Below are 21878 nucleotides of genomic sequence, written 5' to 3' on the forward strand. Positions count from 1 at the left end.
AGTAAAGTTTTTGAACGCACGCCCGACACCAAGTTGTGACCATTTGTGGTAAAATCTCACACCGCGGCTGTCAACAGTTTATTTTGTGGATTGAATCTGACAACCTTACATTTAAGTAACGTGAAGTTTCTAAAGATTGCAGCTGGCAACGCTGACTGCGTATTATCTAATGTTTTCGGAAACCCGCAGCTGGCAACACTGAACGCGAGTCGCCCGCAGGGGTTGTATAGCGCACGGGCTGTTCCCGTCGGGTGGTTGAGGTTGGAACCGTCTGGAACTATCGATGCTGAGCAGTACCACGCCGGCTGGGGGAGGGAGCTGCAGCTCTGGAGCTTCGAGAACCAATCGCTTTCCCGTATCAACCGCAGGAAGCGGCAATCGGGATAAACAAAAGTGGAGAACGGAGGACAGGTTATTGAATTTTCATTATGGTCCTCCCTTTCCTTTTCTCTTTTCAACTTTTTTTTTTTATATAGTTACAACCGGTGTTAGGAAACGCCACTGACTGAAAGGAGTAGAGAGCGATTTTCCGCTTCAAAAACAGAGCTTGGATTATCTAGAAATGATTTATGTCACGTGTATCTGGAAAAGTTGAGTCCCAAGTTTTAAGACAAAAATTGTTTGTTTCCTCTACTTCACGTGATTCAATTTTTAAAGCCGGAATACAATTCTGCAGCTTGTTTATATGTTTTACAGTTTTCTTTTTGTTTTGTGTCTTATGATGGACTTTTATTTTGTTATTCTCATTATTAATTTTGAACAGCCTATCTCTTTACTTACTTTCTCTCTCCTTTCTGACTATCCTGCTTTAATATTCCATGCATCTATAAAATTTACTTTTCATGGTTTGTTATTGAATTACAAATTTGAGAGAGAGAGAGAGGGGTCTTTATCAATTTAATCGCGTTAATTTTTTTATATTCAATTCTCCCCCACTATATTAGTTTTTTTCGATCGACTTATTTTATAGTGACGTCTCCTTTGTCTTCTTAGCGTTTTGCTCTCTTTCTTCGTTTGCGCAGAGCGACCATTTTTCCTGCTACGACTGGTGCCAAAAGGGCATTGTTAAAATTGTTGAATAGTCGAGTGAAATAAAATAAAATATATAATAAAAAAAACACTCGACGAAGACTAAACCCGCAACTCTCGCATGGCATTCTGTTTATGTCGAAGCTCCCTGTTGCACAAGGAGACAAATAGAATCGCATACGGAATACAATGTGTGTTTATGTAGTTCATGTTAGCAGTGATGCGCCAGAGGGAATCGAAAGGGTGGATGCCCCCAATCGTCCGTCCCGCCCTTATAAATACATGTTTTTAAGCCGGAATATCTATGTTTGTATGTCATTTTGTGGTGTATTAAATTTGACTGCCCCCACTCGTTTTTTTTCTGGCGCCGTCTTTGGGTGTTGGGACACAAAACTCTTGCCAACGCAAAATCACTCGATCAATGGTGGGATGGACCCGAATGATCAGCTCCGACAATTCCCGTTACAAGTTGTGTTGTAGCGGTACTAGAGTGGGCGTTCGAATCCGAATCCAACAGTTTCGAATCCTGGATCGGATATCCGAATCTCGAATGCTGGCGAAAGATGACAATTATTTACAGCCTTTGTAATTGAGAATGTGATGCAGAGGGACACAAATTGCATTCCGGCTCTGATGCCGCTATTGTGTCCTTGCGTATAAAAAAGCAAACATTCTGCAATTTCACAACTTACGGGTGCAAAACATGGAATATAATGCATATTTGTTCTTGATGTTATACATCGTTGCTTTTCTGCCACTTTCGGTTAATCGCAACGATGGTAACTGGGCTGACTGCGTGATTCACATAATATAGAGATGACTCAGACGCGATATTCTCCAGAGGGTAGAATCCCCCCTACATATAGCACCCTGCCTTCATGGCATATTCTCCGCGTTCCTTAGCCCTCGACGATGAAGAGTAACATAATCAGATAGGTTACATTCGGTTCAGAGAAACTCTACAATTAATTTTATTGAAATATATATATTTTTAAAACAATAAAATAGTGTATATTAATTATTAATTGAGTTAGTGTTTTAAGTCCAATGTATGCACAGTAAGGCTAATCGGGACTGGACCTACAGTTTAAAGTGGGATCCGAACCACTATGTGCCTTCACCGGGAATCGAACCCGGGACCCCTCGATTACAAGGCGAAGACGCTATAAAATAGTGTATAAACTGTACTCATAGTAGTGTTACAATTGAAACATTACTTTAAAAAGTCTTCTGATAGGAGCATAGAAAGTCCATTACACAAAGAATATTTAAATGTGGGGCACAAATTATAAAAGTGTATGTAAACAACCGTAGTCTTGTAAAATATCACGTTCAGCTCGGATTTAAATTTAAATCTAGAATATATTTTGTTTCATTTTAGTTATCTGTATCAGTTGAACTAATAACAAAGCCACTGTCACATGATTCGAAAAACAAACACAAACGGAAGGGGTGGGTCTCGTAGACCCGACACGCGTAGCAGAATGGTTGATACAATAAATGTCTCGAAGATACAACTAGAGACCTCTACACAATGTATCCTGGAAGGTATTGAGAGCAACAATACAGTATGTCGAAATCTCTATTGGAGACTCTGAGAATTATTATCACATGGATTCCATAGACCAAGCTCGTCCGTCCTATGGTTAGGGATAGAGTTCAGAGTTTCCTAATCTCCTTCAGTGACGACGCCAAAGGAGGGCAGTGGGCGAACCCTTCTACAGTAAACACCAAAATAGATAAATAGAGGCTATTTTAGCTTAAATGATTTTTGTACGATTCTTAGAGCATATTAAATGTGACTTTCAACTCCAGGAAGATTCCCGCTTCCCCTGCCTCAACTCTATATTTTCTGGCCCCGTCACTGCCCTCCTATTTGAGAAATTCTAGTAACTTCTTTCGAAGTGGTGCAGGACTTGTTCTCAACAAGCTCTTCAAAGTCCTTAACAATGGACCTTGTTAAGAGTATCCGTTCAAGAGTGGAAATCCGTTACTTACACTTTGGAAACATTCTTACCCCGTGAGTAGGTGATTGTTGCCTCGTTCCACGTGCATTGTTGCAAGAGAGCGTCGTCCAAGAAACGTCCTTCCCCTCGTTTCAACAACCCTCTTCGTTTGCCTGGGAACTTCTCCAAACCACTAAATTCTGAAGAGTGGAGTCTAACGAGTTTGAAGAAAGTTGAGGACGAAATGCGGAAACTTGGAGCAAATTGAACAACACCTTATCTCATGCCAGGATCGATTTTCGACCGCCTTTTCCCAAAAACACAGCGGATTTTCCACCCATCTCGCTGCTTTTGAAGAGTCTCTTGACTAAGAGTCGCGGCTAAGCCTCGTGTAACTAAAAAGTACTGTCTTTAATAGAACGGGGGTTGCTTGGTCGACAACTTACTCACAGAAGCCAATTTCTTTTATGTTTTTATATTGGCTGTAGAAACTGTCTATGCATCAGTTATCCCAGAAGGAGATATGAGCCTCTTTATTGCTTGGCAGAGTTTACGAGCCCATATAATACTTCAATTACAGCAACTGAAGTGTTTTCTTTCCTTCAGGAGCTTGTGTTCATTGAGTATTTCCCATTTAGGAAAGGAGAAATTTGACGTACAATCATTATTATTGCAGAAACACATTTTGTTTGCACATCTCACCTTCACCACGACAACCTCAAATGTTGAGATTTGCTACTGTCAAAGTTTAGTCAGATCGTTACACAACGAGTTAAAACAACAAAATTTGCTGATTCTATATCACTCATATGTTCGACTAATGTGGAGGTGACCAAACTGAAATATGACGACATTTTTAATTGTTTACATCTGTCTATCCAACACTCAGTATCTCGAGAAACAGTGGACAGGTTTTGACGGTTTTGGGTTTAAAGTAAAGCTAAAAGAGCAAATATTTCTATAAATATATTATACTTACTAATAATATTCATCATTCTGTTTTTGTTTAGAGTTGTCTAGAATACGCGTTCCAATGTTGTTTTGTTGCTGGTGCTAAAAGTACCTTTCAAACGTGAGATGAGACTTTTCTTCGAAAATAATTTTGTAGGAAGGTGAAACCTTAAGGCATATACTCGTAATAAACAATAATTATATTTTTTCTATAATTCATTTTACACCAATCCTTATAACGCACTTTCGATGATATAAACGAAAATACAAGGATTGTATTCCTCGCTTCCCAATGTGCAGTTTCTCTTAAAACAAGGGAAAAAAGGAGAAATGTGTTGATTCTCTGTATCTTACTTATAAAGGCATGACAAGATCTTTGATGTCAAATTGATGCACAGCCCCTTCTACGAGTAGTAATGCTGCCGTGACGAGACGAGACCCTGTATGTTGTCTAGTGAATAAAAATACCCGTTTCGTTCTCAATCACGGGTCCACATTTCATATCTTTGATTCCTGACGAGCTAATGAAGCTTCTACCAACGACAGGATTTCGTCAAAATTACGACACTCATGGTTAAATAAGCAGAAAACTTTCCTGCGTACATCCTGTAACGTGTAAAGTTTCCTTGTTAACAGGACATGATGTACTCAGTAACACACGCTTCGTTATCTTCCTGTCGGAGCTCGACCTTCCTTTTATGAGGGAAATTCGAACATTGGGTTGCCACATTCACATTCAGACCCATGCTCAAAACAGCGACAAAGGTAGCATATTTCGAAATGTGTTAGCGACCGGCAGTCTAGGCGAGAGACCGGGGTCAACGTTGCTGAAGCGAAACAAATGGCAGGTGAAGTGGCGTGGGAGCATTTGATGTTTTGAAGGAGATGGTGTTCAGTGAATAAGTATAATAAAAATTATTTACGTTACAGATTTTTTTGGTACGCACATGCGAATAGGCAGAAGCCGCTACAGCCTCTAAGGGTCTCAATAGCTCATTGATATTATTTGCCTCCCTTTCGAACGAGTCGTGCAACAACACTGTCAAATTGCGGCCACGCAGAGCTCTACGCACCATGTGCAATATGCGAAGCAAATATAGCTCCCTTTATTGACAATGTAACTGGTCACACAGAGTTGCGTACGCTATATTCGCTACCTTTGCTGCAATCAGAAGGGTTTGATTCTGGGCTTCTTTTTTATAAACGTAGCCGTGGACGACGAACATGCGCAGTAAACTCTCGCTCGTATGTCTAGATGGTATCTTAGCCACCAGTAATTTTTCTTCAGTAGCAGCTACAATAAGGGCATGTCTTGCATTTAACCATTGTAAGCAATGCTTACAAATGAAAACATATCATATCCTGCGCGTAATCCTAGAGGGCGAAATTTAAGGCATTCAAATATTAAATAGCATTCTGTGATAAGATACACGTAAGCAGTATGTGACTAACCTGCCTTGCAGTGAAGACCCCGATGAGTCACCAAACAGGGAAATTGTCCATATAGTGTAACACTTGTCATTCCCCTTATGTGACTCGAAGTCAGCTGATTGTGAAAGGAGCACATGCTACGTCTTTGCAGTCTATTACTATATTTTCAGGTAATTATGGATAATACTATTGTACGTATCTCTAATGTAGGCTTTTGTGAAATTCATTATTGTGGACCGTTTACGATAGTTGAAGTTGCTGAGCATTCGCTAACCAATGAAGGTGTTTTATTAGGATTGCTTACAGTTTCGAGTACTCCACACCCCGCCACTGCGCTACAACGCTTGTTTGCTGAAATCCAACGCTGCAAAACTGGCATTTCTTGAGCAATTAATTGATAAGTGATCAATCGATAAACACTAAAAATCCAAAAATAGGCAGGTAAGAAACGCACCGAAAAATTCAAAATTGTCACTTAAAATAGGCACGATAAAACTCATGTATTGGCTGGAAATTGTTTTTAAACTTAAAGGCAAAGGAACAAGAAAAGAATTTCAGGGCAAATCCTCCGTGTCCTCCTGTTAGCGGACATTTCATGGAGCGAACAGGGCATGGAGCGGATTAACTTGATTAACTTGATTAACTTGATTAACATGTGAACTAATCAGTTAGGAAATCTAAACCTCCCGCCCCCACGCGCTGCTGGCAGGCAGCAACCAGTTCATGGAGCGGACACGTGTTCATTGACCTCCCCGCCAACCGAGAAGCTTCATACTTCCTGTCCTGTTTCCTGTGAGCTTATTTCATTTTTGTGCTATTAACCTAGCTGTTCGTTCCTGTTAAGTAAGTTCCGAAATTTAAGAATACGGAGATCGTAGAGACCAGGAAAGGGAAACCATGTGCAATGCAATGTTTAATGGATACTCGTACCGTAAATTTCGTGTAAACAAATCTGCTGTTTTAACGTGTTTTTGTGTCAATGAGAAATCGACGACGAAATGCAAAGGTACGATGAAGACCAAGGATGATACAATTTTCATTGTGACCGATCACCAATGTGTGCCCGACGAAGACAGCATCGAAGTTAGGAAAGCGCTCTCAAGAGCGAAAAAACGTGCCCGCGAAGACACTACCACTCCAGTATGTGAGTATCATTTAAAATTTAAAATTGCTCAATCTCATTAGTTCCATTTTAACATCAAAATCCATACCATAGGTGTTACCATAAATGTTTTGTCGTTAAATATGTCTATATTGTGGAATTCTATTGCTAATTCAAAATGTATATTTTACAAAAAAAGACGGGATTAGTCACTCTGGAGCGGGAGGTTTAGGTTTTCTAAGTGATTAGTTCACTAGATAACATGTCAATCAAGTTGTGTCCGTTCCAATAACTGTCCGCTAAAAGGACAGGTCCAAGTCCTCAGCTAAGTGAAACATATAATCACACTGTTTCGTATTAATTCGAAAATAGTCTCTAAATTTGATTATATCTTAACGTAACTATTTAATCAAATGGTAAAATTCACCTGTTTTTTTTCAAATTCACGTCGTGTACCCACTTTCTTTCATATTTACACATTCAGACTAATAAAAGCAAATCATTGTCAAAATCATCAGTATTCTGTACACCTTTTCCGCTAACATTTCGGACGATTTTCGTACGAAACATAGCGATTTATACATGCAGCACCATCACCTCCCTAAGACCGTTCTTTCAAAATTTCCTCAACACCCCCTAAAAAATTTCTCAAATTGGCTACTTTGGCTCTAAATTTACCCTTAACCAGCTCCTGTGTGGCCACCTGGTGTAGCGAACGTAACATACACAATGAACATAGCGCTTTGTGTGGCCGCAGCATGTTTGCAAGAAGCATACGTTTGTCAACAACAGCCCGCAGGCGACAGACCGCTTAGTGGCGGGAACGGTACAGGACAAACCTTCTGGGCCGTAACATTTGCCTCCAGAAAACACACGATTCGCAGCCCGCTTTACCGCCATGTGGGTGACCCAAAAGTAGGATTGTTTTAACCTCGATGCCTAAATGAACATCTCTACTTTGCCACAACAAACCACATAATTGCACAAACGAGAAAATAGACTAATTGAGTGCACACGTCTTTGCGGTTCACTCGAACATGCACACGAAAAATTCTGCGGAAGCACAATTCGTACTCCCTTCTCTCTCTCTTTCTCTCTCTTTCCCTGAAATCGAGCAATTAAACTCGACGTATCGGAAACGTTATGTATGAGGGGGAGAAGATAAATAATTCCATTCCTTCGTCCGCGGCGGAACATGTGAAATTCGTGTCGCGTTCCATATTTGATGGGTAGGATTAAAGCTCCGCATAATTACCCACGTGGCTTTCAAAAGCACATCAAGTTCCGCCCTTACAAGGGCTAGACAAGGATCCTGTTTAAAAATGTAGGTCGCGCGTTTACGGCTCATCCACGAGGTACAGTTTATTGCTATCGATCGGATCCCGTGTAATTTACTGCCTCATGTTTTTCCGGCCGAAATGACATACCGTTAAAAAGTCTTCTATGCATGTAATCCAATAAGAGTCGTTATTCATCAATGACCCTCCCGTACAGACAGGCTTCCCTATTAGCATCGGCTGGGATATCAAAAGAGCATGTTTCTACTACATGTGAAAAATTTTTATCAGACATTATTTCTTTGGTTCGTTTTTCTTTTCGTCCTTATTTACCTAAATGCAGCAAATCATCATCATCAGTTTTCCATCTTCAAGAATATATCTTGCGTTACTTCTATTTTAACCCGATGGTTATCAGCATTCCTCCTTGATCCCACGAAGCGGTCTTCAGTATTAACTCTGAGGACATGGCCCACCATAGGTGTTCTAATTTGCATCTGAGGAAGAGATGTAGAATTCCCCTCACCAAACGCGAAGAGCTGTATGCGATGTGCTATCGGACGGAAGCCACTTAGGCAAGTATTACTCTTTCAAGTATTCTAGGCGTATGTATTTAGTACGTACAACTGCACAAAGCGGACGGAAAAAGTAAGGTTGAATAAGACGTGAATTTTACGAAAAATGACAAAACATCGGCCCCCATTAGTGAAAACTTTAAGTTGAAGAGGAAGCGTTTTCATTCTCCATAAAAGAACACATGGGAGTCGAAACACATTTATTAGTGATAACTGCAAAACTATAAGAAAAAAACATATAACTTGATACCTTGTTCCTCTCAATACTCTCGCGCATTTTGACAGAATCGTAATAATTGTTCACCTTAAGACACACTCTACTTTATCACCTGTACTCCTTGTTCCATCTCCATGTGTTATCTCATCCATCTATATACATTTTCAATACGCTTCTCCATATCGACATTTATACAGATTCTTAGTCTTCTTTCGAAATTTCATATTTCATGCATAGGGATTGTTCGCACACTTCTACCCTACGACCCTCAATTTCTGCAACACTTCCCTCCAGCACAAAGTTCTAAGAAATTTTAATTTCGGTGGTACTAAATTTACGTTTGCAGCCTCCAATAAAATGGCAACACCTTATATCCAATTTTCTAACTTTATTTTCTTCAATCGCACATTTTCCACTCGCGGCAAGTTTTTTTACCTTCTTGCTTCATTTGCTGATTGCTGATGTATTATTGTGAAATTTTTAATGTAAATTTAGGAACTGGTGTGACAAATTAAAGGACAACTTGGCCACATGACAAGTGTCATGTAAAAAACCTATCGAGATATAATTTACTAAAACCCAGAGTCTTAGGCGTCTGTTGATTCACAATGCCATTCCAGCATGCACATGAGCGAAGTACCTATGTGAACAGTAATCTTACCTCCTCTTTTGTAATAGTCATTGCCCGCTCTTGCAGTGTCTGACTTTTCATTTTTGTATTATTCATTTCCCAAACTTTGCTCTCAGTTCTCACTTTAAGACACCTTAAGAATCTATTTATGCTTATCCCCTCCCCTTTACTGACGATTTTTCTTTTCTGGCTCTATTTGATAATCTAGTTCAATCTTTCTAATTCTCTTTGGCCTATGTGACCTTATTTCAACACATTTCTTCACATTAAGTTCCTATTTATCCCACTCAATGCTTATTAGTGGCTGCTAGAGATTATATGACTATTTTCATGACTAATTGTTGCCTTTCAGTGGACTTATAACCCCTTTAACGTTGCCTGTATCTCTTTTTGAGCCAAATTGATAAGTTAGTGACAATTTTTACTCTTAATTGAACATTCACTCTCTTTAGTACCTATTTCTCTGTTTAAACACATACTTACTTCTCTTATAAGCTATTTGGTCATTCATTGACAATTTCTCTCTCTCGGCGCCTATGTCATTGCCTATTAGGCATGGTAAGGAGTGGAATTAGAGCACAGCAGGCTAATTGCGTACATGTTAGACGTCCATAAGTTCAAAATTAACACCTCGTGTGGAATGCGTTTCATGCCGAAGAGTCATAAACTTCTTCCCTTTTAAGGCTCCGAGGAAAAACCAAGGCGATGACGTGAAAGCAATCTCTCGTGGCAGCAATCGCACCCGCTTCGACACCATCATTAACCGCCGGGAAACTGCTTTACCGGAGGGGGAGGGAGAGTTTCATCTCATCTCATCTCATCGCGCGAAGCAAATAAGTCGTCACTCGGTGAAGGACTCCGCCTCGATCACGCCTTCAAAGGATGTCAGCTCTCGCGTCATTTCACACGATCCCGAGATAAGATTTTTATCTTCTCCAAGCATCGCCGTAAAAAGCGGGAAAAAATCACGCAAGACCCTTGCACGTGTCGATGACATTATAGTGGTTTGTTCTGCGAAAGGTTGTAAGAGTTCCAAGTTGCGTGGAGAATCTGATTTGTTGTCTTAAGTTCACTTTTTGCACGGATAGGCTAATCGGGACTGGACGGGATCCGAACCACTGTGCAGCGTGGCTATATGGAGGATGTTCTCGATGTGTTACAGCTTATCTAGAGAACATTCTCCATGTAGCTTGGCAAACTTCCAACATTTTCTGGTGAACCGTCTGAAACTCGATATGCGGCAGCATATCGAATGGAGGTTTCGATTATGGAAGACTACCAGTAACACATCTGGTTTCAGATTTGTAGCAGGTTCATTCAGTACTGGTTTAATATGTTTGCGTCAACAACACGAAACACATAAACTTGTTTTAAATAAAAATAAGTGCCGTATTAGCAAGGTTTTGCTTTTGCGTTTTTCGTTTTTCTTCCACTTTTGGCAAATCGGAACGACGAGGATGAAATTGTGTTCACATGAGATTGATTAAGAGACACTTGCATGACTCGAAACCTTGGTAGTGAGTTCATGAGTCGATCAGTTAACTTGCTCCCCCACCGAAGCGGCACATTCACTCTTGGAGGTCCCGATTACGAAGTTTTTTGCAACCGTCGATCTCTAAAACTGCAGTGCAATTTCAGGTTGCGAACACTTCTGGGTGAATGGACATATTCACTGAATGACACTTTCTAAGCTTTAAGTAATGATTTTAAAACTATTGATTGAAAATTTTAACACATTTTTGAGTCTAGACTTTGGATGTAGAGCTCAAGCCAGATAGTCTCCCATACAACGAACGATGATTAATGTAAAAATAATAATAACATGAGTAAACTTCATTGAATTAGGCAGGCTGTCGCCTCTTTGCAAGTTACGACGAAGAAAAGAACGAGGAAAAATTAAAAGAAAAATTCACATATACAGGTCAAGTCTCTAACTTAGCAAGAAGCTAATAGTGTTTCGAAACTGGCAAAAAATTCACAAACTATCAACTTCCTTTCACGAAAACATATGGGGAGAGTTTAGTGGTGGTATTTTGAAAGTACGTGGTTCCTAAAAAACTTCAAATGGTAAAGGATCCGAATGGCGACTAGTTGGATAGGTCGCATAATTTCAAACAACTTTTATACAAAACATTTTTAGTTTTGGTCAACGATTTTCGAATGGGCGCCTATTTTATAAACAGAGAAGAAATAGTAATCACCTTATACATGATCGCCTGAAAATCCAAACGGAGAGTCGAATGGTGGCATTTTGAAAATTCTCCGTGACTCCTAATGGGAAGTAAGCCCCTGTTGGATAGGTCTTCTAATTTCAAGAAAATTTCAAGGTAATATTCTTATAAGGGTCACCATAATATTCGAGTGAGCTACCAAAAAGGAATTTGTACATGCAAAAAATATTTTTTTGCCGCCTATTTGGCACTCTCTTTTACATAGTACAAGGTCAACGAGTCTCTGGTGCCTGTTCTATATTCTGGCCCTCTGCGTGTGATTTCCGTTCATCCCATTTCCATCGTCGCAATCAGCAAATAATTGCAGAAAGGCGTTTAAATAAAACATATGTTAACAATGCTAGCAATATGTTAGAGATTATATCGCAAATTGTATCTACCAACTTCAAATGACAACAGAAAGACGGTGAGTGCTTGTAGTAACTTTGTATGGTTATGAAATAAAATTATACACATGGCCATTTAATACAGTGTATAATATGAGCAATAGAAACATTAGTGCACCTTGAAAATAGTGTCCTCTAAATGTCTTCCTTCTGCTTGGATGCACTGTTCGAGGCGATGCGGGAAGGTTTTCATGCCGCGCGCCTCAACATGTTCTGCAGAACAGCACGTATTTCATGGCGACTGACGGTTAACAACATTACCCGTGCCTCTCCACAGTCTAGTCCACCTCTGAATGTTGCGTGTCTCTGGAACAGGTGCATGGCGATCTTCATTGTTCTGCCGCAGTGCCCGGTGCCTCTTTGGAGGAAGGCTTCTATTGCTGCAATCCGTGTCTGCACCGGCCAACGCTCCATGTTATACTAATGAAGTCCATTAGTGGTGACGTCGCAAGCAGGCGACGAGCTGGAACTGAGTCTTCACAACGAGAAAACGTGTTTTCTTCCTATCCAATTCAATGCTATTTTCCTTCGGAACGGGTAACTTTAATTATTGTGACAGCAGTTATGAAACAAAATTATGATGCGTATCGTACATCAGTGTAAAGATGAGATTTCGGAGAATACGACTATATATCACACATACCTTACAGAGGATAAGGTAAAGAATAACCGGAGTAAGAAAATCATGCATTTTCAAAACATTCCACTTCCGAGCACAGCCGAAGCCGACCCGAAGCTCACCCGATCTGAAGTCGGCCACGCTGCCGCTATGGATGATGGGAAACCGTGGAAACCAGCAGCCTCAGGCGATTGAACCGACGACGCCCATTGGCTAAGATTTCTTTTGGAGCATTCGCTTTACTCGATTTCCTACTCCATTTATTCTTTACATTTTCATCTGTAAGGTATATGTTATATATAGACGTATTCTCCGAAATCTCATCTTTACATTGATGTACGATGCACATCATAATTTTGTTTCATAACTGCTGTCACAATAATTAAAGCTACCCCTTCCGAAGGAAAATAGCATTGAATTGGATAGGAAGAAAACACGTTCTCTCGTTGTGAAGACTCAGTCCCAGCGCGTCGTCTGCTGTGACGTCACACTATTGGACTCCATTGCCTCACTCCCAACTCTCCACGGATGTAGGTATGCCACACGTGCGCACGTGCTTTCTGGCAGGGTTACCATTTCAAATTGGTAGATACAATAAGCGACACCCTGTAGTATACAAAAATACATAAAAGTGTTATTTTCCTATCTTTCTGCTCATAAACTTATAGGGCGACCTAACTATTTCTCATTTTACTGGTGCCCCAACATATTTGGAAATTTCGATCCCAAAGGACGAAGATACCGGAGGAAAATGGAACATTTTTATGGACCCTTCGCACAAGGAAACTTTGGAGCAATGGATGAATCCTTCGGTGGTCGTATCAGCGTTTTACGATACTAATAAATTACGGGACAGCCAGCGTAAAAAAATATTATCCTAGTTTAGCGCACACACAATACGCATCTTCCCAGTCGGGCAAACATACTTACGTAGGAATAAACGGAGTTGCATACCGTTTAAGGATATAAATTACCACAGAGGGATCGGTAATGGGGAAAGTTAATTGAAGTATCTTGTTCAGTGGCTGAATTGGAATCACTTTCCACCGTAGCCGTATAGCGTCGCCGGCTTTCTCTATCCCTTTCAGCTGAGCTGATGAAACATTGATTCACTAAGTAATTGGCCGACGTGGGTGCTTTCTCCTATTTGTAGTCAGTGGTTGAAGCAGTAAAACTTGTTTGATTGAATTGGTTTATTTTACGTCGTTTTCTTCCACCACTACTTCGCTTTCTGCTAATTGCGAAGGTGAATATGAGTGATGACGTGATGAAATTGATGGGAGATACTCACAAAGAACCCATGCCCAGACTGGGATTCGAACCAGGGTCCCCTGGCCTCGTAGGGCGATGTACTAGCCACTCCATCACGGAAGTTGGAAGTAAAACTCGATGATAGTACGATGTTTGATTGAGTTGGCGTTTTAAGTCCACTTTATGCACATTAAAGCTAATTGGGACTGGGCCTACAGTTTTTTAAAGTGGAATCCGAAGCACTCGTGCCTTCACCAGGTATCTAACCCGGTACCCCTTGATTACAAGGTGACGACACTACAACTGCGCCATCGTGGAGGCCGATAATACGATGTGTTAACGTAGTTTTCGTTTTCAGAATTCCCGCGTTATTACGTGATTGTGAGCAGTTGTTTTAGACCGAGCCTTGCTTAGTAATTGTTCTCCAGAGAGGTATTCTAAATTTACAATTTATCATATTTGACTATGGTAATCGAACTAAACAAGTCTAAAGATTCCGATGGATCCGCTGATAATTCTTTGAACCGATTTCAGTGCCGATATTTAACATCTTCCCATATGTATAATTATTTAACACAAATACAATGTCATTTGCAGCATAGTAAAAGTTAAAAAAAATTCTACAAATTCTGTTTTGGTATTATAAATATATTGTATAGTTTGTATTTTTTTTTATTATGCGTCGATTTTCTGTATTTTTAAGATGGCTGGATCGATGAGGTCATGATTAGGTAAAATTAATGAAAGCCCATGTTCTTGGTAGAACTCGAACCCGGAACCTTCGCTGGCGAGTTCTTAAGTAAACCACTTAACGGGCTCGATAACCAACATAAAAATCAACGTACTGACTGACCACTTATCACCCGATGAATACCAGTTCTAAAAGCAACTGTAAACTGTAAAGTAAAATATCATGTAACAGCACTTAATCTAAAAGTCCATTACAGCTCCTAGAAGATACATTTCGTTACATTTCTGCACCAAGCATTACGTTGGACAAACATGCCACGATTAATTCCTTATATATTTATTGTTATTTAGTCTATTTTTCTGCCACTTTTGGCTAATCGCGAAGATGAGGATGAGTGACGATTAGTTTTGATTGGTGAGGGGACAATCACTTATAACATCCGTGTCCAGTGGCGTCGGTGGCGAAATCGAAAGTCGGAACTTAAACTTAAAAACTCTCTTAAAAAAATAAAATCAGTGATTATACCGACTTCTCGAATATTTTGCAATTATATTTCACTACATTTATGGATTATCTCTATAGTTTGTCAATATCAACAACACAAACATCTATGTTTACAAGGTATTCGAACATACGACTCCTGGCATCGTAGCGCACAGCGCTGACCACTTCACCACGATTCTCGGCCACTGAGCTGGCCGATTTCGGTATACCCACTATTTAGTTGCCTAATGCGAGAGATTTCATGAGAATCAGTCCTACATAATGTATCAAGATATGATAATTCATGATCGAAAGAAATTACACGTATTCATTATTTTAGTATTGAGTTCGAATCCCGCTTAATATGTAGATATTATATCTTCTCTTCATTTTAAAGGACCTTCCACAAAGTGCCGCGTTAACACCGTAATATATTGTGTTATTTCAATTTGTGTTTCAGAAGTAAAGGAGAAAAAACCTCGATATGAGAGGTTCCTGAGACTTGCGAAGCGCTTGTATAAACATGATTTTATTTACAGAGTTGATTGATTGATTGAGTTGGTGTTTTAAGTCCACTTTGTGGACAGTAAGGCAAATCAGGACTGGACCTACAGTTTAAAGTGGGATCCGAACCACTATGTGCAACCAATTTACAGGGTTGGTTTGGAGAAATATTTGTGAAGGGATTAGAAAAAATAACTGTATGTTTTATTTAACACGGACAATTCAATTTACAGTAGATATTTAATGTGTTAAGTATAGAAGGGGTAATTTCGCGGAGGAAAATAAAAATAATATTATCTGTTCAGTGCACAAGTGCCTTGCTAATTCTTTCTAGTCGGAAAACATTCACTAAATCTTATATAACAACTGTCAGCCTGTGTGGCGGGATTGCTATTATGCTAAGAAAGATGAAAGTCCTAGTTTAGAATCTTGCGTAAGGCATTCATTTTTTATTCTGTTTGTTCCCCCATTCATTTTTACCGTCGAGATCAATCTAAAGAGGTAGGCATGCAGAGGAAAGTAACCAAAAATACTTTCAGTAAGCAATTTGACGGCTATAGCTACGAATATTGGTCTGCATGAAAAGAATTGTAATGGAGTAGGGTTTTGATTGTAAAGTTCTGCTCCTCTGTCCTTTTCTCTACCGGTAGATGCTCGAGATGTCATCTGTGGGTGCGTAAACGACACACAGAGTTAACCATCTATTGAAAGAAACTCGCAAATGAACATTAAGCTGCGTGCAGAAAAGGGCGTCATCTTGACAACCTGCGCCGCGTAAATCAGGGATTCGTGCTTCACACGCGATATAAAATGTGACAGTTTATCGCCTTTGGCTCCTAAAGCACATATTCTTCCGTACTGTTGCTTTATGTTTATCGTAGGTTTCCATTTCAAACATCCTGTTCACTGCTATTTTAGTTCATTTTCCTTCTGCATTCCAAGGGTTTTTAAGGAGTGAATTGTAGTTATGATGGACCAGAGGCTGTCGTCCATTTGTTGATGCTTTTGTTTAATTCCAGAATATCACATTGTGAAAAACAGAGGTAATGAACACGGAAATGGACAATTTGTCGTACACTGTACACTGATTACTTGCCAAATTATAATATTGTTTGCAGATAGACTGCTGATGCAACTTTGAGAGCCCATTGTAACTGTCCAAAAATATTAATTTGGCTTCAAAGTTGACCTGTCGGTAAAAATTACTGTAGAAACCCGGGCTTCAATTAATATAACTCTAACAAGTTGCAGAAGGGTTTAACAATTATAAAAGTAAGTAGAGGGGAAATAGAATTTTATACGATGTGTATTTTGACGTATATTTTCATGTTATCTGATCCATTGGTAACATGAATGTATGATGTCAAGCAGTGTGGTAATTAAGAAATTTCCAGTTGGGGGGGGGGGGGATTTTACTGACTGTCTAGGGACAGCATGAGATAATGATTTTATGCCATATGATATATCCCCCATGGATAAAATTTATCAAGCAGAGGGGGACACAGGTACGTAGAGGAAGGAAATCCCCCCATCCCCCCTACAAATACTACCCTGATGTCAAGTCCGAACTTGCTGATTGATTAGCTTTATTTTACTTAGCTTTTCTCCCACTTCTGGCTAATCGCAAAGATGAGAATGAATGGTGATGAGTAGATCTCGGATTTTAGGTTTTTAACCTATTTTTTCCTTTACAGGTAAATAAGAAATAACAAGTTATATCGGCGTTTCATAGAAAAAAACGAAACAACTGACTATGTTTCATAGTGCCTAAAATAACCTATTTTGCTTGTTAGAACCTATTTTAGGTTTATGTGCCTAAATTAAACCTTTTCTTTTAGGTTTTTATATTTTTTTTTAGGTTTTACAGGATTTTTATATCTCACAGAGGTATTTACTAGGTTTGGTGGCGAAATAATTCAATGACTGGCGTGTTTTAAACATGTTTTCTGTCGATTTCCCTCCCTCCAAGTATATGATGTTTATCAAAGCTTTAAACAAAATAAAGATGTCTGACGTAACTGTTACCTGCAGACAGTGGCGGCGAAAGGGGACAGTTCCCCCCTACTTTTTGCCCCTGCACTATAGACTCTTAATGCTAAGCCTTGCCTACTAAGATAAAGTAAACTGTCCTTGCCCCCTCCTCCTCCTCCCCATTCTCAGTTTTGGCACCCAATCGTCTCTACTGCCTGCACAGTCCCATGTGCAAACTTCTGATCTGTGTGGCCTTGCTTGCTTGCTTTTGGTCCTTTTCGGCATTCACGCTTTGCGAAGTAATATTTCAGCATTCGAATTAGCACTACTGGCTATGTTTCTGTTGAAAGATAATTTTCAGCACATGAAATGATCCTCACAGACAAAAGGTGGAGTTTGAGTGTGGATAAAGCAAAAATATTCATGGTGGTCACTAGGACCATGATAAAATTCAAGTATAGTTCCTGATTTTCAAGGTGAACTTTCGAAAAATTCAAGGATACAAGCAGATGTTTTCGCTATTCCAACCTTCCGTATTACCGATTCTCACCCTGCTTTCCACACACAAAAAAATTAACAATATAAAGGATTTGTATGATTCCAATGTACCAAACAATTTACCTAATCAACTTCAAGATATATTATTTTGTAATAATCTGCCGTTTGTGAGATAGAATGTTCCGAAAAATACACTAACAAAGTAAACGGATTGAGAAAATTTTGTTTTATTTTCTGTGTAGCTTTCTTTTTCATCCTCAAGAAATGAATGAAATAAAAGCTAAACTGAGAGAAACTTGCCTCAGGGTATTTATAAATATGTATAAATTTAATGGGATGTGGATTAATAATAGTTGCAATTTTTCACGTCTACGAAGAAAAAATGGGATAGAGAAAACATCCGCTTGTACCTTATTTCATGTCTTGTCAAAATTCATGATTAATTTCAAGAGGCAATAATTTACGCATAATTTCCGGTGCCAATAATTCACGCATAATTTCCAGCGCCAATAATTCATGTGTAATTCCCGGAATTCAAGGAATTCCAAGTGAGTAGCCACCCTGATGTTGTGCAGCAAATTATACGTAATTCATTTTTCATATCAACAAGTAACTTTTTCTAACAGCACAAGTGCAGCATTATAATAATTTGTAGATAATTTTGAAAATGATATAAAGAAACGAAAATTTGTTTAGAAAATTAATATTTGGTTATTACGGTTCTTGTGAAATTTTGTTTTTAACGATTGTATCTAATCAGTATTTTTCAGGAATTTTGTACCAAATTAAGTCTTTTTACATCCTTTTTTAGGATTTTTCGAGCCTAATTTAAGGTTTTTAGAACCTAATTTAAGGTTTTTAGAACCTATTTTAGGATTTTTAGAACCTATTTTAGGATTTTTAGAACCTATTTTAGGATTTTTAGAACCTATGTTCTGATTTTTAGAGCCTATTTTAGGAACCTAAAAGCACACTTTTTAGAACATAAAAATCCGAGGTCTAGTGATAAGATGATGTGGACGAATGGATAATCACACACGTATATGTACAAAACAACACAAGTTCTACAGAGGATTGTACTGGCACAAGGTCCAGGCGCCAGAGCCTCTTTTGCCTGCATTATTGTACCGGGGTGTACTACGTGGAATTGAGGTTGACTTGTTCTAAAGCTCTCGTTGATCGATTGGTTGATTTGCTTGATTTTACGTTCCTTTCTGCCACCTTTTTTTCGGATAATCGTGACGATGAGGATGGGTGATGATATGATGAAATTGACGAAGGGACACTCACAAAGTACACCCATGCCCAGGCCGGGTTTCAAACCAGGGACCCCTGGCTGCAATTGTGCTCCAAAGCTGTCTTATATCGCATTACAAATAGTATTACTCGCAGGCGTACGCAAATATTAGACCTGCATGACGATAAATACCTACCGCCTAATCTTTTAGATTAGATCTATAATCATGTAATTATCAGAGTAGTGTAACTCTGTTACGCGACATAATTAACTCACTTACTTACTACTGTCCTTGTCCTGAATATATACTTTTGCCAATACTGATAACTGGTAGTTCAAATTGTTCAAAATGTTCAGTGTAAGTATTAAATGTTATAATCAATCTACCACAGCTTTGCATAGAAGCATCCATTGATTCATTTTGCGACAAAATTTAATGATCACTCAAGACATTTTGCACAATCTCCAGAATATATTTGGACTCAGGGTAATTGTCAGTCGGAATTTTGTACACCTTTCAGGATACGACAATTATGAAAACGCATCAGTGATCGAATTCGAATCGATATATCCCCTTTTCGATGCCACAGATATCGGGAGAATCGATATTGGCATCAACTCAGCTATTACTTGATATATAATCAGACACATTTGATTTGATTTGAGTTTTGTTATTTAGCATCGCTTTTCTGCCACCTTTGGCAGATATGATGAAAGTGATGAAGAAGGGCTCTCAAAGAACATCCATGCCCAGGCCGAGATACGAAGCCTGGATCCCTGGCGTCGTAGCGCGCTGTGCTAACCACTCCGCTACGGAGGTCGGAATAATTAGACACATAAATTAACCTAATATTGTGGGAAATGCATTTAAAAAGAAGAGTGCGCACAACGCACACAAATTCTTGGACAACCTTAAGAAACCCAAAAAAAGAATTCATGACTGAAACTTCCCTTCGGCGTGCAAAATCAGAATCGTTAAACCAGTCCCATACTGGAACACCCTGTATAAAGGTGACGAACGAATATGAGAATCCTCGCATTGACAATTGCTGAAATCACGTGTATCTCTTGCCGGGCATTCCCTCTCAGGTGCTGACGATTCAGCTCGAATTTCACATTCCAGGTTGCTAATTCACACAAAGAGAGAGGAAGGGATGCGAGCTAAATAACACAGGAGGAAGACCAAATGACCACGTGATTGGGGACTCACCTGCAACTGCTGAATGAACGCTGCTGCCATTGAAGGAGTCCGTGTTTCGGTTCCTCCAGCAACTCACAGCTTACTGACGGGTAAGAGACTCCCATAAAAGCTACCTTCCGTCAAACGCAGTGTGGCCAACCCGCAGTACAGGGAAGGAACTTGCCAGGGAGAACGTTCGATAAATCAATGCTTGCAGGTTTGGAAGCAAACACGGAAGAAACTTTGGTGGAAACCAATAGAAGTTCCTCCGACTCAGTTTCAACCGTTCAGAATTTCCAAGCCATGTCGTTAATGAGAAGACTACCAAATTGCCACCAGGGTCATTCCATGTCAAATCAACCAATTTTTTTAAAAAATGGTTGCATGACCATTTTAGAAAAATTTCATTTTTAGTACATAAGTTTGTACATGTTTCTAGATATCAAAACCAATGTTCAAAAAAAAAATATTATCTTTAGTTCTCCTGGGGCAGCCATTTTTCCAACATGGCGCATGGATTTTTTTTGCTGATTTAGCACTTTTCAGAAACCTTGTATCTCAAAAACCAGTAGAGCTAGAGACCTGAAACAAAATTCATTATGTAGCTAATGAAGTATACTTCCTATGATATTCAGGTATGTTTTGCTTGAAATTGCATCGTAAGTACGAAAATTATGGTGGAAAATGGGGTAACAATAGTTAAAAAATTGCAATTTTAAGCCCGATTTTTTTAATGAAGGGGCTTAGTCTAAGGCTTGATTTTTTTTCATGTGTAGACCTACCTGCAGGGTGTCTGTAAATAAAATGTCAGTGCTTAGAAATGCACCCCTTTTTTACAGCAAGGGTTCAAACATGGCCGTTCATTGAATTTTGACAGTTTTCGGGGTTAAATATCTCAGATGGGTCCCCTTTAAAAATTCTGAAATTTGGCACATAGGAAGCCCTTCATGAACCTAACTCACAGTAAAAATCTCAACTTTTAGATTCAACTCGTTTTTGTCAATATGAGGTAACTTATGTCACCTAATTTCTGACGTTGCAAAGTAAGGTTAAACTACATTTCATACTTAGAATAATGAAGTCTTTTCTTTTTCTTTTTAAATTTGGGTTAAATAAAGGCTCAGAAAATATAGTAACATAAGGTTTTAATACTTGACTTACCAGAAATTGAAATTACAAGGTATGACAATTGAAAATCTGAGAAATCTCATTGCAAAAGGTTTGATTTATTAGGTACCCATGACCAGTTGGTGTTGTCAGCTCCAGTTTCCTATTCATTCTCTTTGTTAAATCAGGCAGGATTCTTTGTTCTTTCACTAAGTTTCTAAATAAATTATCAGAAACCTTCAGTTCATCACATATTTTTTCTTGACCAAGTGATAGCAATCAAACTGATGATTCTGACCTTTTCAACATTAGTTTCTTGCTCATTTACATTTTTCTTCTTATAATTTCAATTATATGATTGTACTGGCCATGTAAAGGATTGTCACACTTGCTTTCCTTTTCTTCAGTTTTAATACTTAGTGAAAAGCAACTTTCCAGTTTCCTTTGCACTCCTTGTAGGATGTGAATAGTTTTTCGAGCAAGATCACTTTATTGTTTTTCTGCAATCAGACTCCTCAGTTTTGAAACAGGAGATGCATAAAAACCAGAACAGTCTTCATG

General features: G+C 39.1%; 1 protein-coding gene across 1 annotated transcript in view; it reads right to left on the reverse strand.

The window, feature by feature from the left end:
* LOC146005049 (uncharacterized) overlaps nucleotides 1–20300 on the reverse strand; it is a 107836-nt gene extending 87536 nt beyond the window's left edge. The window contains exon 1 of the mRNA XM_083144196.1: nucleotides 20241–20300. The gene's annotated coding sequence lies outside the window, so the exon portion shown is untranslated. The remainder of the gene's footprint in view (nucleotides 1–20240) is intronic.
* Nucleotides 20301–21878: the final 1578 nt, after the last annotated feature.

Source organism: Lepisma saccharinum, chromosome 1 (assembly GCF_977018435.1).
Source record: "Lepisma saccharinum chromosome 1, izLepSacc3.1, whole genome shotgun sequence".
Lineage (NCBI taxonomy): Eukaryota > Metazoa > Arthropoda > Insecta > Zygentoma > Lepismatidae > Lepisma > Lepisma saccharinum.